The following is a 17664-nucleotide window of genomic DNA, read 5'->3' as shown; positions in this document are numbered from 1 at the left end:
GTCGGCAAACGCAACTGTATTTGACGACATCGTCATTTTAGTGATCCATTTATCAGTCAATTTAAATACAAAGATGTAAAAAAGGTTACTATATTTGATAATAGAAGCAGAGACCGATACAAAGCAGAATTACTTTTTAAAGTGTGCTATATATTTCGGCTGGCCAAACCAGCCTTCTGCTTCTATTATCATTTATATCACGATGGTCGGTTGCTAGGGCTTTTCCTCCCGCAACTCTCAAAACTGAGAGAGCTAAGCACTATAGAGAAATAAGCTATAGACAAAAGTAGAATGAATCGAATGTAACGAGACTTGGAAGGGATGTAGGTGGATAAATTACCTTGCAATTGGTTATTATTTAATTCTATTTGACCGCTATTGTGACGTCACAAATGATGCCCAAATTTGGCGTCTTAATTAAAATTCAGGAAAATAATGAGAAAAATGCTGTATTGGTTTTCGGTATAGAATTCTATGATTTCTGGTGAAAACCCCATCTCCATCTGATAAAAAGGTGTGAAGTTACGAAGTTACAGCTAATTATAGAAATTCAAATTTCCCGCCACATGACAGTATATGGTCAAACTTTAGGGGTATTTAAACGCGAAAACAATAAAAAAAAATATCGTAACGGAGAAAAGACAAAGTTGCATAAAATCGAAATTGTAGATTTTTTAACTTGGCATTTGTGGTACTTTAACGCGTATTACGAATTACGTAATAATGTTTAGAAATTGCTGTTTACATTTAATCACAAACAAAATGGTTTATTTCAAACTCAGAAACAGCTAAAAGAGAGAACAAAAAAAAAAAAAATCAGTTCCTAGGGGAAAAATGTAGTCGACGAAAACGAAAAAAAAAAACTGGATTTGCACCATCATATATCTTCTTTTATACCCTTTGAAACAGTTTTAAACTTTTTATCTCTGTAGTTCAAGAGATGTAGCGTCCCATTATCCCATAAGAAAATAAGGGGGACCTTTAACCTTCCACTCTTCTAGACTTTGACGGTTATAAACAGAAAAAAAAGTAATACTGAGAAGTAAAAATCGCCATTGCACGCTTTCAACACAGTTTCGTTGTACATTAAGCTTGTAATTCATACATATATTTTTCCAGGTTTCAAATTTGAGTATAATTGATACTTGCCCTTGAATTTCAATTTATTTTTCGATATAAACAATTCTGTGCTATGTTTACCTCAAAATTAATAACGCTTCACCGCGTTGTACTCGTGTCAAAATGCAAATTTATTTCATTTGTAACTCTAAAAGACATTGTTAGTGATTTCCGGTTCCATCAGATTACGTCTGTTTCTTGTTCCTGGGCCAAAACAATCGCGCAAGCGCAGAACTTCTCTAGAGTAGACCTTACCACGTTTTCTGCGTGACACTTTCGCGGCCGCGTTAGATGTCATGAATGGATTTTAGTCAACTTTCAACTTTGTTTTGGGCTCGTCACGCTAGAGGAATCGCGTTGCGTGGCGAGCCCAAACAACAGAACAACGGGTGCTTGCGTTGCAGCTGGAATTGTCACTCTAACTGCGAAGGAGACTAACTTTCGGCCTCTGTAACACCATTCGGACTTGTTACTTGTTAAATTTTGAACGCGAACATGTCTTTCAAAAGGTAATTGTAATAAAATCATCGTCGTAAAATATAGATGACTCAAATTTCTGAAGGGCTGGTCGGACTGCGTAGAAAACTTAACACGACAGCGACATGATAGAGACCAAACCGAGAATCAACAGAATGCGGCAACCGTGGACCGCTGTTTCGAGCTGGTTGACTCTCGCCAGCACGGTGTAGCACAGCAAAAAGTAGAACACTAGTTGACGCGAGTCGAGTGGTCTACCAAATGCACGTGATAGCCTATTTCGGATGGGCCCAAATTCAGACATCCGTCCACGTCATAGCGCGTGACTACGAACAATGAACAAAAGAACTGAAATATCATGTCGCTGTCGCAATAAGTTAAATGAGAAAAGCAAAACTTTCCTTCGTAGGTACAAGGCAAAACCATGTTAAAAGTACAGCATATAAGATGTAAAAAGATCTACGGTCCAAAACATTGCATTTGGTATACCACTCGACTCGCGTTGGTGTTGGTTACTTTGGTTACTTTTTGCTGTGCTACACCGTGCTGACGAGAGCCAACCAGCTCGAAACAGCTGTCCACGGTTGCCGCATTCTGTTGATTCTCGGTTTGGTCTCTATCATGTCGCTGTCGTGTTCAGTTTTCTATGCAGTCCGATCGGCCTTGCGAAAATTTGAGTCACTTATATTTTTGGCTGATTAGATCTTTTACAGATCCTGCGTATACCTGCAGCATTTTCGTTGTGCGGTTCCTTGCTTATTGTTTGCTAAAGTAGAGAGAACGTAATCAGGAAACAACAGCTGGAAACGATAGTTTAAAACTTCATGCAACACTTCCGAATCAAAATTTGTAGATACGTAAAAAATTCGTTTATTTTGAGCGGAATATAGAGGTTTAAGGTTGAGCAAAATCTAATACATTTACTAAACTTTTGATCGTGTCACTCCCCTAACCAACGCGTCAGAAGGCGTCAGCAAACCGTGGAAAGGACAAAATTAGCGATTAACAAGGGATAATTAAATTAACATGATTCTGGATTTCTTGTTTTGAAGAGAAAATTAACAAGAGAAAATTAAATTTACATGCAACGTCGTTCCCAGGATCTCCCCTCTCTCGCTCCCTTGGACGTGAAGAGGGGAGACCCTGGAAACGAGGTTGATTCACCTGCTGGATTTCTTAGTTTTAAGAGGGTTTTTTTTTTTTTTTAGAAAAGGCGTGATAAAATGCAAAGCTTCCTGAGATTTAGTTGCCGCAGTGTTACAAGAGCACATACATTTACAGACAGGGTCTCTCAAGCCTTTAACCATTCGTAGAAGTCAGGAGGCTTGCCGTATCGCATGCTCCGCGGTTTCTATGGTGACATTCATGGCCACTGCTCCTACTAATTTTCAATTTCAACCAAAGAGACTTCATATCCAAAGTGTAAATGTTTAACTGGTTCTCTTGTTCACTGAATTTTGAGGGTTGTCCAATACTCATCACTTGTTCAGGTCGTGAAAGTGCCTCTTCAACTCGTACGGCTCGTAAAACAATTGTAAAATGGCCCAACAATCTGTCATCAGTTAGTCGTTGGACTTGCGTTTAACACAGTTGTTGGACCACAGGCAACCCAAGCTCGCGTCACCAGAGAGCGTGTAATAATTAATCAATAGTGGGACGATGATCTTTGAGTCCAAGCGGTATTAGGTTACACGCAGTCGTTGAGAATTTAAACGCGTTATGAGACTTTGTATGGGGAATAAAATATTCTCTATTCCGAAGCTTAAATAATGCTAAATTTTAAATTTCATTCAATAAAATAAATAAAAAACTGACTCCCCTCTGGTGTGTTCTTGTGCGTTACCTTTTCGGGTATTCTCTAATCAACTTTGAAATGACCGGTTATCTCCCCTCTCCCCAACCCCCCCCCCCCCCCCCCCCACCGAAAAGCTTGATACTCAGGCTACAATGAACACAGTGTCAAACTGAACTAATGATTACTAATTATTTCTGCAACAGATCTACTTATTGCAAACAACTCAAAGAAGCAAGCATTTGAAGGATTAATAATATTTATATGTGGACGACAGAGTAGCCTGCGTGCAGACGTCTCCTATTTCCTTTATTGCACTAAGGGGAGGGGGCGGCTCTACACAGACTACGACAGGGGAGATACTTCTGAATGATACAGATACGGTGACTATCGGAAAATACCAACCAACTTTGAAACAAACGGCGCGTCATACTCAACACAATCACCCCCCCCCCCCCCCCCAATAACAATAATCTTGACCCGACAAAACGCTTGGATAGAGTTTCTTGTGGTGTGAGAAAATTGTGGTTTCTAGTTTGAAGTTTTCTTTTCTTTTAAGGACAGCTTCAGAACTACAGGTAGTCCAGTTAAAGGGCCGCTGAACCGTTACAGCAACGTGCACGAAAGACCACATAAAGCACGTATCTCGCGGGTGCGAAAGGAGAGTTGGCGAATGCCCAACTCTGTGAGCACGTCCTCCATGAACTCTGGCACCTTCTCATGTGTTTTGATATCAATTAAGAAAACTTGCCGAGACGGATTTAAACTTTGTGTCGCATAACATGAGAAAGAATATAAATAGGATATACTTTGCCACATCGTCCACGCTCGTGATGTGAGTATCACATATCGGGCTGAAACAGAATTAGACAAACATTGCATTGTACAGTGCGGCGGACTGTTGACTAACATGACGGCTCAGAAGCACAGTTCGCCTTCCTTTGCTACCATTATTTCTGTTATATCGATTGTGTTGTACTGTGCCGGGTTTTTGAGGATTGAATTGCAATTGAAGGAACAGAAAAAGAGGATAAACGCTCTTGAAATCGTCGCGGACCCCAAAGCATCGTCTACAGATCCAGATGTCATTAAGATCATCGAGAATACTCAAGGTAGGCTTGTGGTAATGTAAGAACAATTTCAGAAAAATGTTTCGCGTGTTTAGGACCGACGCAATGTAAAGAATCTACAAGAAGCCATTGAGTGTCTCTATTAGGTTGTCGAGTCCGGTGTACGAGTCGTACGAGTGGACATAAGTCAGTATTGTCGAGTCGACAGAGTAAATTGTCGAGTGGGAAAATGCATCTCATTACCTATAAACCCTCTACTGGATTACCTCTCCCCAGCTAAGATCAAAATCAGTACCTTTATTCGTAGACCAGGGACTTTATATTGATATACAGCTGTTTGTAATAAAAATGCAGGCTTAATCAATTTGCCTGTACACATCTGAAATCAGTATATTCTGAATTGGCATTTAACTCCGTTGGTAACCAAATTCACTGAAATGTATTGGTGTACAGGACTATACTCTTCACCGTTTACGCTAATTATTTACCACCCGAGATTCACGAACGCTCTCAACAGAATACTTTATTGACGACACTAAACTGCTGATGTCATTTCGAGTTCAGGACAGCGAAACCACCATGACTGCCATGAACGAAGTTCTTTGTAGGATTCGTAATTGATACTTTGATAATAGGCTGCTGTTAAACCCCAACAACTAAGCTATTTGTTTTATGGGCCGGGCACATACAAATGCTATAAAAACTTTAGGGTTTTCGTCTTTCTCTTTTGGATAAAGAACTTTTACCTGTCGATTCCGTTAAGGACCTCGGAGTGAGCTTTGATTGCAATCTCACGTTTAATGGCCACAAAATTAAAACCGTTCTTTCGTGTATGTCAGCCCTGGGTCAGATGTTTGGATCAAAGATGTTTTAAAGAGAAAATTGCTTATCGCTTTTTTTGGGGGGGGGGGGGGGGGAGGGGGTGCAATGAGGGCTGATTTAATAGCTTCTGCAGCTTCGTGATCATTTCTTTTCTTTTTTTCTTTTTGTAAATTTTACAATTCAGTAAACAAAAACAATCAGTTATATTATTGAGCCTGTCTATGGGTATTTCCGAAGAAATCGAAGACGCGAAGATCACCGCGGGAAAAAACGAAGATCTCAAGATTGAAGCGAAGATCTGAAAACTGACCAAACTTTGCGTGATCAAATTGAACACTCAGATATAAAACTGTCAAAACTCGTAAACAGTACAGAAAATATCTGTTATTTCTGAATTTTGGCATTTGACCACATTTCTGTGTGTTAAAATGGGATTGACAGACCTGCGCGACTCCCACTGTGTGTCCTTTGTGTTGACAAAAGCCTTTTCAGTTTTGGTTTTATAAGTATGTCTTTAAGCGATTTTCCCTTTGTATAAGAGAATCTTACCTTTAGATCAAAATGTGATGCGACTGACCTTAATGATATTCATAAGTGACTTGATCGTGAGGGGGAATTCTCAAACATACTAAATGGAGGGTTTCTTACTGATCACTAAGAGCCGTGAGGTCGGCACACACGAGGGGACTAGTCGCAGGGACTTGTTTCAGGGACTTGTCCGCTGTAGGGTTTACACGATGGGACAAGTCGCAGGAACAAGTCCCTTGAAGCGTTTACACGCGCGGACCTGTTACATATCGAAAACGAAAAATTTAGGGCGACTTCACTGAAATTCAGGGAAACGTAAAGACGAAAAAGGAGCGGTCCTAAACAGTGAAACCGAAGTTACTAAATTTTAAAACCCCAAAACATTGAAATAAACACACACGTCAATAAAACACCACATTGTCGATCTATAAAATTAGTCAGTCATTTACAATTTCCAAAAGGCTTTTTTTCTTTTTTAGAGTTCGATATACTACTGATTCAGAACAGAAAAACAACAGCTATTCAAACAGGGCCTTTTACTTGTCAAACCTCACCGTCTGCCGCCATCTTGAAACGGAGTTCGTAAGGGGTTATGGGAACGAAAATACTGATCAGCGATTGGTTTATTTTTATTTGGTCGCAGGTACTTGTCCCACGAACAGTTTACACGCAGGGACCAGCATAATTTGAGGGGACAAGTCCCACGAATTCAAACATGGTTTGAATTCGTAGGACAAGTCGCAGGGACCAAATTTTGGTCCCTGCGACTAAACTTTTTTGATGAAAATGGGTAGTTCACACGAAGGGACATGGTCCCCGGGACTAGTCGCGGGGACTAGTCCCTTTGTATAACGACCTTAAAGGTCGGCACACACGAAGGGACTAGTCCCCGCGACTAGTCCCGGGGCCCAAGTCCCTTCGTGTGAACTACCCATTTTCATAAAAAAATTTAGTCGCAGGGACCGAAATTTGGTCTCTGCGACTTGTCGCACGAATTCAAACCATATTTGATTTCGTGGGACAAGTCCCCGGGACTTGTCCCCTCAAATTATGCTGCTCCCTGCGTGTGAACTGTTCGTGGGACAAGTCCCTGCGACAAAATGAAAATAAACCAATCGCTGATCCGTATTTTCGCTCCCATAACCCCTTACAAACTCCGTTTCAAGGTGGCGGCCGACGGTGAGGTTGAAGAAGTATTTTAGTTTTGTTTGTGTTTAAGCCCCTGTTTGAATAGCTGTTGTTTTTCTGTTTTGAATTAGTAGTATACCGAACTCTAAAAAAGAAAAAAACCTTTTGGAAATTGTAAATGACGGACTAATTTTATAGATCGACAACGTGCTGTTTTATTGACGTGTGAGTGTAATTCAATGTTTTGGGGTTTTAAAATTTAGTAACTTTCGGTTTCACTGTTTAGGACAACTCCTTTTTCGTCTCTACGTTTCCCTGAATTTCAGTGAAGTCGCTCTAAATTTTGCTATTTTGATGTGTAACAGGTCCCCGCGAGTAAACCGTTCAAGGGACTTGTTCCTGCGACTTGTCACCATCGTGTAAACCCTACAGCGGACTATTCCCTGAAACAAGTCCGTGCGACTAGTCCCCTCGTGTGTCCCGATCTTAAGGATTAGGTTTTGATATGCCATTGTGCATGCTAGCTCTTTGACATTTGTTCAGGCGTATCGGCTTGTATTGACTTTAAGATTTTAGGTAGCGCTAAATAGATCGGTTGTCTGTAAAGACACAGGATCCGTGGATTTCTTAACTCGTGAATTAATGCTTCTGCTATTGTATCTCGCTGCGTGAAGATTGCACGGATATGAGTGTCTAACAGATGCTCGTCGGCTTTACAAAGCTTATCATTGTTGTCTCTCGCTTTCGAGAGCTATAGCTTGTTGGGCTGTCTAATAGCTCTCTGAGTTGCCTTATCTGAAAACAGCTCAAGTCTTCTTAGAGATGACATCATGACCTCCATTATTTTCTGGCTTAGCTCGCATCCGCAGCAGATATTTAAAGCTAAGACAGACAACTCTCTTGTGAGTCTCTAGGATGCTAGTGAAATTTCTTCTGGCGAGTGTCTAATGTTGTTTCTCATGCAAGACTGCAGTTTCGATTTCTTGGAATCTCATCAGTTGCTAGCATGTTAAAATGGGGTTAAAACGTCGCCAAAGAAACCAACAATTCTTTGTTGTTTCAATAACTGTTTGTATTGCTTTTCGTGCATTTAAATAGTGAGTTATGCAATTTGCTATTGGAGTGAAATATTTTTCAACTGTCAATAACACTGAATAAACATTTAAACCATTTCAATCCGAAAAAACGAAGATCTTCCTAAAAAACGAAGATTTGCGAAAAAATCGCGAAGAAACGAAGACCGTGGATACCCATAGAGAGGCTCATTATTTACAGTACAACATCATAATACATTACTTAAATTACATTACAGTTCTTCTATTAAGTAACAGTATAATACAATACTATCCAACAAGACAATCTTACGCTACTATCTTACAATACAAAAATATTGCTACAATACTTATATACTACTCACATCATACTATTTTTGGCAATACAATGTCAGCAGCCGACGCATTTGACTAAATTGTAATTGTTCAGAAATACCAATGGACTAAAGCACGGCTTGCAAGCCGCGTGTGAAAATAATTCAAACGTATTTTTATGTTATTTTATTCGTTATGAAAAAACATTGAGCTCAGAGCGCAGAAAATCGGTGACAAATTAAATATTTATTTTTATTGTGCTTCGCGAATTAAATAAGCAGAAATTTGTATTTGTATTTTTGTGTGAGTGATTAATTGCTAGTGCTGTTACTGAAAGAATTATGTATGAACTAAATTTCATTTTAAGAGCAAAAAATGTACTTATTACAGCAGTTTAAGCTTGAATAGGTAACTTTTCTGATAGAATTTCATGAAATAGTCCCTCTGTATAAATAAATTAATCCGATTTAGGTTTTAGAATTATTACACTATCAACCTCTGCCTTACTAGATTCTACATAAATATGTGATTTTTCTGCAGACGGCATGCATGAAACAACGCATGCATTTCTCTTGCCATACACCCAATCTGAGTCAAATCGTCAGTAAGCGAAGGTGATTCGACTCACCGGAAGTCAGGTCGTGAATAAAAGCTTCGCAAGGCCGCTATCGATCGATTCGTTTGCCCTTGCAGTCGCCCCGTCGTACCGGAACTCGATTCGCTTGCGGGCTATGAGGGAGGGCAAAAAATGTTGACAATTCGACTCGAATCGATCGATTCGTTTGCCTTTCCAGTCCACCCTTCTTACCGGAAGTCGAATCGCTTGCGGGCTATGAGGGAGGGCAGAAAATGTTGACAATTCGACTCGAATCGATCGATTCGTTTGCCCTTGCAGTCGACCCGTCTTACCGGAAGTCGATTCGCTTGCGGGTTATGAGGAAGGGCAGAAAATGTTGACGATTCGACTCGATTCGACTCGAATCGATCGATTCGTTTGCCCTTGCAGTCGACCCGTCTTACCGGAAGTCAATTCGCTTGCGGGCTATGAGGGAGAGCAGAAAATGTCGACGATTCGACTCGATTCGGCTCGAATCGCTCGAATTGATCGATTCGTTTGCCCTTGCAGTCGACCCGTCTTACCGTGTATATGGCAAAGGAAATATACGTCAACCTTGCTCCGCCCTTAGTCAAGGCCGGCTTGCCGTGTTTTAACGAAGTGTCTAGCGAATCGACTTCCGGTAAGACGGCTCGACTACAAGGGCAAACGAACCGATCGATTCGAGTCGAATCGTGGACATTTTCTGCTCTCAGTCAAGGCCGGCTTGCCGTGTTTTAACAAAGTGTCTAGCGACTCGCCTTCTGGTAAGACGGGTCGACTGTAGGGCAAACGAATCAATCGATTCGAGTCGAATCGAGTCGAATCGTCGACATTTTCTACCCTCCCTCAAGGCAATCTCGTACCCAGAGTCCTCAGGCTTTTTGGTCAGCGGGGCGGCGCCAGGAGAGACTCTGGGATAATGGAATTTCTTATCCCAGAAAACGTGGGATTCCGGTCTTAGTGCGCATGCTTAAGATTAAAACGGAAGTCAAATGCCCCAAAATGGCAGCCGTGTTATTGTTATTGGGCCTGAAGGTTTTATCGGGCCTTGAAACTGTTCGAAAAAGCCAAAATTGATTCTTACACGCGATCAAAAGGAACTGGATTTTTTCCCGTAAGAGCGGATCAAAGCAACTGGATTTTTTTTCATGTAAGAGCGAGCGAAAGGTGGACTTGATTTGACGTTGCTACAACAGACAAGTAACATATTTCTTTATTACTGTTTATACTTACAAATAAAAAGGAACCATCACTTCTCCTCTCACAGAACTGAGCAGCTGACTGTGTCTTCAATTTATGTTCAAATTACCTTCTCCCCTTCCCTTAACAGTTTACGTCCAAATGGGATTCAATGAACACATACATGTTACCATTTGACAATAATTTAAATCACCTCTTAAAATAAGTAATATTTACTGTTGTAAATTTAGGTTTTTTTGTCCCAAAAACTGATATAGAGTGCTCACATCTTGCATGCTTTTAGTGCTGTAGAGTTGCTCCCAGGTATACTAATAATGTATCTAGAAATAAAATGAAGTAGTATAACAGAGATTGGATAATTGTGCCAACAGGCTTTGAAAATAAGGATAGTGAGTTGTGTTGAGGTTTAATTTGTTAACTATTCTGCCTTACCACAGAGTAATTATATGAGAACTGTATGGAGAGTGGTAATCATGCCCCCTCTCATCAGTAAATTGGTTATAATGTGATTGTTGAGAGACTGTTGATAACCTGACTATAATATTTCATTTAGTGAGTAAATTTCTATACCATGCGTATAATCTCCTTAGTCTGTTCTTGTATACATGTAATCAAGGTAAAATAATTTAAAACTATCTTATGTGAGTTCTCTTGTAATTTTGGGTGCTGTGTAAGAAGCACAGGGAAGGGGTCGAAAGATTGGGGAAATGTGTGTTTATATTATAAATTGAAATAATTTTGGTGGGGCCTGACTTCATCTGGTAATAATAATAATGACAATCTTTAATGAGGAAACTTTTTCACTAAAAAGTGGTTTACAAAAAGGACACACTTGAACTTGAAGTGCACACTTGAACTAAGAGCTGAGTCAGATAGCTCAGATACTGACACACATTACCTAATGTATTCTGATTGATTAGGGCACATTACTGGTAAATTGATAATTTCTGAAGGATTTGCCATTTCTTTTGAGTACTGGATGGTGATGTGATTTGGTATCACACGTTTAATTGACGTCAGGCAAGGGAAGTATTATACTCAACCAACACTCTGCTGAATTGTATAATATAATCTCTTCTCTGATCTTGCAGCTCTTTCTTTGACGACAGATGATTACTATTGTCAAACTCCCCAATATCCTGAATGATTGGCACAGTGTTGTGAGACCTTTGCTGAACTGTGTAAATTATCCAGCGCTTGTGGGAATTTGTGGTCCCTTGACAATAATGTTAGCTAAGAACTAAAACTGAAAATTGTCAAACTTGACTCTTATTTCAAGCCCTTCCTGGGCTCTGATTGTCTATTAGGCCACAATGTAAGTCATCCAGCATATTGCATAATGTTTGTGGGACTGGACCAAGCCTTATCAGCTGCATTGATCAAATGTCTAGAACAATAGAAATACACATTCAAAATAATAATTCAAAATCATTTAAATTTGTCATACCATCAGTTACAAAACTATATCTAAAAAGATGTTTCAAATTTCTTTTTAGCTGGTTAGCAGAATAAACAATAAGGCTATAGCTAGTGATGTTTCTTTCACCCATAAGATAGATTGAATAGTAATTCTTTTTTTTTTTTTTGGGGGGGGGGGGGGGGGCGGGAGGGTCTAACAAGCATTGACTGTAAAACTTCATGTTTCATCTATAATCACTCTATATTTAACAGTTTTGTCAACAAATTATACTTAAAAATTCTACATACTTGATGAGATAATGGTTACACATAATTTTATTAGTTACCCCTTAACAGGGAAGGGGAAGGGAGTAAAGGACCCATTGGAATCCTTGGAATGTTCAACATATATATTTTATAGACTTGTCACTCTTTAATAAATATTGAATGCAGTTTTTTTGCAAGCTAGTATTGTAGTGTCTGAAAGTTTTTCTTTTGTTTGATTATCAGTGCAAAATAACAATAAACGGTAGGATTCACTGAGAAGTATAATTTTTACGCTTAAACCTGCTGGCTACCACAAATTTCTTGCTAATATTTACTAGCAAATATTATAATAATTACATGAATGAATATTACATGAAGAAATGATAGACGGGGTTGTTTTCACCAAATTATTCAGTAAAATCCCTCCACTGCCAAAATAATTATGTCAGTAAATTTGCCAATTACAAGTGGAGTGTTTGATAAGGATATAATTATGATGAAAGTGGTCACTTTCTGCACAAGGCTGTGCAAGCATTATCTGCAGGTCATATGCCACACAAACTTGGGGTACTTGGCTTCCATGTTTATGTACAACGGGTACACTTGCAGTGGAATGAAATCGAGCAGGGGCCTTCTCTTGTATCTCCTCAATATAATAGCGTCCCAATTGAACCCTTCAAGGGAAGACTTCAGTGTTCTTCCTCATAACATATAGCACAGAAAGTCACACCACCGCTCATCAATTTTTTTTTTCAACAACTGGTACTTTAGGCATGATTGCACACTTGTCTACAAGGGAACCCACAGTTTCCTTGTCTCATACTTCTTCAATGGAGTATTTGTATGTTTTGTCAGATGAAGGGAAAAATAATATTTTAAAAAAGTTAGATTGTTTTTACTTACATATTAATGAACAGTACATTAACAGAGTACAATTAAACTATCATTACCTTCAAATTTTTGCCATCTTTATTTTAAACTCAGTGTACATTACTTGTTTAGTTATAAAAAAAACTCCAAGCAATATATTATGTAATAACTTTTGTTTATTTTTAAGATTGAGGAGGCTTAATATTCATAAGCCTCATGGTATCTTTTATTGAGCCTGATCCTCTTCACTACTTGAGTTTTTTTTTATCTTTTATTTGTTTGTCTGTGTACGTGTGGGAAATAAATAAATGTAAAGATTTTAAGGTACTTCTGCATTTCGAAGTCCAGCTTTAGGCTTCAGTGTTATCTACACCTGTTTTTTGACTGGCCAAGTTGGGTGGCTCTTCACCGTCACAGTGTGTTGACGTTCTTGCAGAGAAGATGATTGTAAGTAACAGGCAACAAGTCTTTATTCTCAACTGCCCCTATACTGTAAAAGTAAACTTCAAATCTGTATGTACTACTACATTTGAGATTAAACTTTCATCTGAAGGTAACCTAAAACCACGGCCTTATACAATTTTTAGGACAAATAATTAATTGTTCTTATTTCGCATGGAATTAATGGAACAGTGAGAAAAAAATCTGACAAAATTTCTCAAAACAAAATCTCTCAAAATTTAAGAAAAATGTTCAACACACCATTACCTCCGCCTCAAAGGGGCAATTTTTTCTGAATTTTTTTCTTTGGCAAACTGGCCATGGGCCGTGACTGAAAAAAGTGAAACTTTTGCTCTCGTATGCGGCGTTTGATCATCGTGGAGATGTCTTCAGTGTTTCCCTTGTGGCAAAACCGAAAGGGAATTAATCGAAACGGCAACCTGAGATGGACTCCACTCCACAACAGATCAGTCATCTCCAAATTTTTATCCACAACAAAATTTATAGATGTTAAAGAACTTCTCTATTTTTCCATGATAACCTTCACTAGTAAATAACATGTTCGAATTATTCAGAACGTTGACGACACCAATGTCCTCTCTATTACGTTTAATGTTTCCATACTTGCGAACGGCTTCACCAATTCGTTCTCCTACCGCTTTTTCTCCCAAACTGACTGATATAATGATATTTTCCAAAAGTAATTTTTCTCAACAGCGACAGTAATCAATTTAAGCTGTTTGCATTTTGACGTGATTTACCGTCGTATGACAGTAGTGGCAAACTTCGTACGACAAAACGGCTGATGTTTAGCCGGCTAGAAATTGTTTCACTGACATAATTCAAAACCTGTCTTTGAATTGGAGTGTTTCTAATTTTTGGTGTGAAAAAAGTAAAATAAAATAACCGTGACACACACCTAAAAATTACAAAACTCCGAGTTTGACATTTCAAATCTCCCTCCAAAACAAGGAAAGTTGGTAGGGGGGTTTCCGGTTTGGTTAACTTCCGCAAATGACCAACGGACTTCCTGTCGGTCTTCCATTGTTATGCAGACGACCAATCAAAAAAACTATATTTTTCCATTATCCCAGAGTCTCTCCTGGCGCCGCCCCGCTGACCAAAAAGCCTGAGGACTCTGGGTACGAGATTGCCCTCAAGGCCGGCCTGCCGTGTTTTAACTAAGGGGGTGTTTACATGTGAAAACTCGCACCGGTGCGAGTTTGATACCGGTATGACATTGTGATTTCATACCGTGTTTACATGAAGGGATACTTTTTGTCCACCGACGTGATTTTTGCGCCATATTGAATTGAATATCGAAGACTGCTCATGCGCTATCCGTTTTAGACTCCCAGGAGAGTGATTTCATGCTGCAGCGAACGGCCGTACCGCGTTTACATGACATCGGAACGAGTTTTCGTACCGGAATGAAAATCTCGCCCCGGTGCGGTTACCGGGGTGAACTCGCACCGGTATGACTCGCTTCGGTACAAGATTTTGTGCTGATATCATGTAAACGAATACAGAGCCATCAGAGGGAACTGGAGTGAACTCGTACCGGAATGAAAGTCGCGCCGGTATCATGTAAACACCCCCTAAGTGTCTAGCCAATCGACTTCCGGTTAGACGGCTCGACTACAAGGGCAAACGAATCGATCGATTCGAGTCGATTTGTCATAATCCCAGACGAATCGAGTCAGATTGGGTGTATTGGACAACCCTCGGCTCTTGCGAACAAAATAATCGAGAGCGAGTATACCTCGACTGAGGAGACGTTTGTCGTGCGCAGACACGTGACCAGAGGCAACCAGGGTCCTAAAGTCCACCTATCTCGAGAGAGGAACATATACGGCCATTCGATTGATTTTAAAAAGGGTCATTGCCACCTTTTGTGTGGTCCTATCAGGGTTCTGCAATTGATTTATCTCGTGATTAAGCGGCCATATAAGAAAGATTTGCAGTTTTTCTTAAGATCGGCTGCCTGTAAGAATCGAGAACTGCATTTCAGCGACCACTTGGTCGAATATCTGATATTTCGTCTGAAGGTACCCTTGGATTAACTATTTTCCAAAATCATATTTTAAATTTCCAAGGTACAGGCCGATGAAAATCAAGAAAATTTAGGTCAAAGAACGAAGCCCCGTTCACGGTGTGAAATAACCCAATAAACTGGAAACTTCACACAAACCTAGATCATCATCCCACAAGAAAATTAATACAATAAACATTCCAAACTCGCTGGCTGCTTTCCAAAGCATGCAAGTTTGTGTACGCTACGGCCTTGAAACTAATGCTTATTTTCATTTAAATAAAAGTGTCTCTAGTATGTAATTTTCTCAAAAAAAAAAATCTCATATTTCAAAAGACGAAGAAAAGGACTTTGTTTGTTCCAAGTTTCAAGCTCTGATTCAAACTCGTTCCCACTCAGGGAAGATCGAATATGCGTGTGATACTTGGGGCTCACAATTCACGTCACGATTTATGAGATCAACACCTACTCACAAACACTTGACATCTGGAGCCCGTGAATGTTTCCAAACATCACAAATTAGGCCCTAAAACTAATCCGACTGACTGAAGACAGCCAGCCAATGTTTTTCGATCCCAGATTTCTTTCCTATTCTACTCTAGAAAATATATTTATTCCGGTCAATAAGCTTACTAAGTGCAACAAATGTGCATACCATTTCGATGTCGCAGGCAAAAGTACGGCAAATAAAACTTTACAGCTCCTTTATCTTCTTAAATAAACAGTCGATCAGTAAAATCAGTGGAGAAAAAACATGTGACTTTGTTCCTGTCGTGTTGTTTTGAGTGGTCGCTTTAGCAGCGACGGCTCAAATCAATGAGCCAGTGTTAAAAAACAACTACAACTCGATATTCACTAGGCTGATCTGGCTGACGCGCAGGTGATCCTGGCCAGGCACCTGCGCGTACATGGCGTGTTTAAAAACCGTAAACAGTGAAAGTACTGTTTGTGGGCCAAGCGAGGACTACCCTGGTGGTGAAGACCTTTTTCAGCTTAAAGAAGGCACAAGAGATGCGAGAGCCCATCTCGCCAGCTTTGCTTTCTCTGCGAAAAAAATCGACGTTCAAGTATTAGTGTCAGTTTTCTTTTTAATTTACAGTGATACAGATCCTGGAACAGCGTCAACTTTTTCGGAAAAAAATCTATCCATAACCACCATTTTCAAATATAAAACTAAAAAAATATAAAACTGTTTACAGTTTTTAAAAGCGCCATGTACGTACAGGTGCCTGGCCATGATCACGTGCGCGTCAGCCAGATCAGCAAAGTAAATTTCGAGATGCACTTGTTTTGTAACACTTGCTTACCGACCACCACTTTTATGATATATGATAAAGTATATCTGGGATCAAGCAATATTTCAAAACCGTTTTCTTTTCGGTTAAAGGACGCCAATCAAATAAACTTGAGAGGAACAGGCGCCACGATGATTCAACAAAGAACACAACAGAAGCTAAAAGAACAGAGAACACGATGCTGAAAATCAACAAACTGTTACCAGACGTTAGAATGCAGCTCTGCCAAACAAAGGATGAGGCGTGCTCGCCAGGTCCACCAGGACCTCCTGGTCCACCTGGACCGAGGGGAGAAAAAGGAACCCGAGGACGAAGGGGACAGAAAGGGAGAACTGGAAACAAAGGAGATCAAGGTGTTATGGGATCACCTGGAAAGAGTGGCAAACAAGGCATCATGGGACCTGTGGGACCACAGGGTGAACCTGGACCAATAGGACGAAAAGGAGACACGGGGCCTGCGGGCATGCCGGGAACTAAGGGAGAGCCTGGTAAATCGATTTCAGCTCCTGTTATTGCTGTTTCTCCCGCTAAGTTGACAGTTAACGAAAAAGGAACAGCCTCGTTTCAGTGTTCAGTCAGTGGTAACCCTTAGCCTACAATAACATGGAGTAAACGGGACGGCCGGTCAGACATAACTCAGTCAGCAGTTTCACGAGGAACTTTACTTTTAAAAACGGTGGTTGGAAGTGACTCGGGTGTATACAAATGTTCAGCATCAAACATCCTAGGACAGGCAGAGTCCATGGTGCAGCTTGTAGTAAATGGTAAGTTGTTTATATTACTGGATGAATCACTGTTTCACTTTCTATTAAGCGAGCTACTTGCTTCTGAAAACGTTACATGCTTCGATTCACAATTCAAGTAAAAATACAGAGATCAAGAAAATATCTGTGAAGAAATTTCACACAAAATTGAAAGAAAGAAACATGACATGCTGTTGAAAAAAATAAGCGAACAGCTTTCCTGAAGTGACTTGGCGAGAATGAAGTATCTTTCTTGTCATAAAGACAACAAAGCGTTTTCCCTTTCTCTCGTACGTAAACTTGGATCATGCCTTAAGGGGTGCTTTGTATTGTGGCCTCCAAAAATGTAAGCTGCAATTTTAGGAATCAGCAACTTCGGAGACAGACAAAATTCGAACGTTAAATTGAGTGCTTACGCAAGTCAAAAAAGAAATCCTCCAAAGTATGAATTACCGAGGTTTAATGTCATCAGTTGAAACAAGTTGTCAAATTTAGAGTTCATTCCAATCATTATAGC

The 17664-nt window shown here is 39.9% G+C and overlaps 1 protein-coding gene and 1 pseudogene across 2 annotated transcripts in view; one reads left to right on the top strand and one right to left on the bottom strand.

Annotated features, from left to right (window-relative positions):
* Positions 1-17664, bottom strand: part of LOC146480930 (uncharacterized) — a 122791-nt gene that overhangs the window by 16363 nt on the left and 88764 nt on the right. The window lies entirely within an intron of this gene.
* Positions 3895-17664, top strand: part of LOC146480926 (uncharacterized) — a 142848-nt pseudogene continuing 129078 nt past the window's right edge. The window contains exons 1-2 of the transcript XR_014864497.1: positions 3895-4500; positions 16497-17168. The product of XR_014864497.1 is annotated as an uncharacterized LOC146480926 (transcript). The remainder of the gene's footprint in view (positions 4501-16496; positions 17169-17664) is intronic.

The sequence above is a fragment of the Pavona decussata genome, unplaced genomic scaffold (genome assembly GCF_977016875.1).
Source record: "Pavona decussata unplaced genomic scaffold, jaPavDecu1.1 SCAFFOLD_51, whole genome shotgun sequence".
Classification (NCBI taxonomy): domain Eukaryota; kingdom Metazoa; phylum Cnidaria; class Anthozoa; order Scleractinia; family Agariciidae; genus Pavona; species Pavona decussata.
The sequence above is the reverse complement of the archived record's forward strand: the minus strand, read 5'-3'. Positions and strand labels throughout refer to the sequence as shown.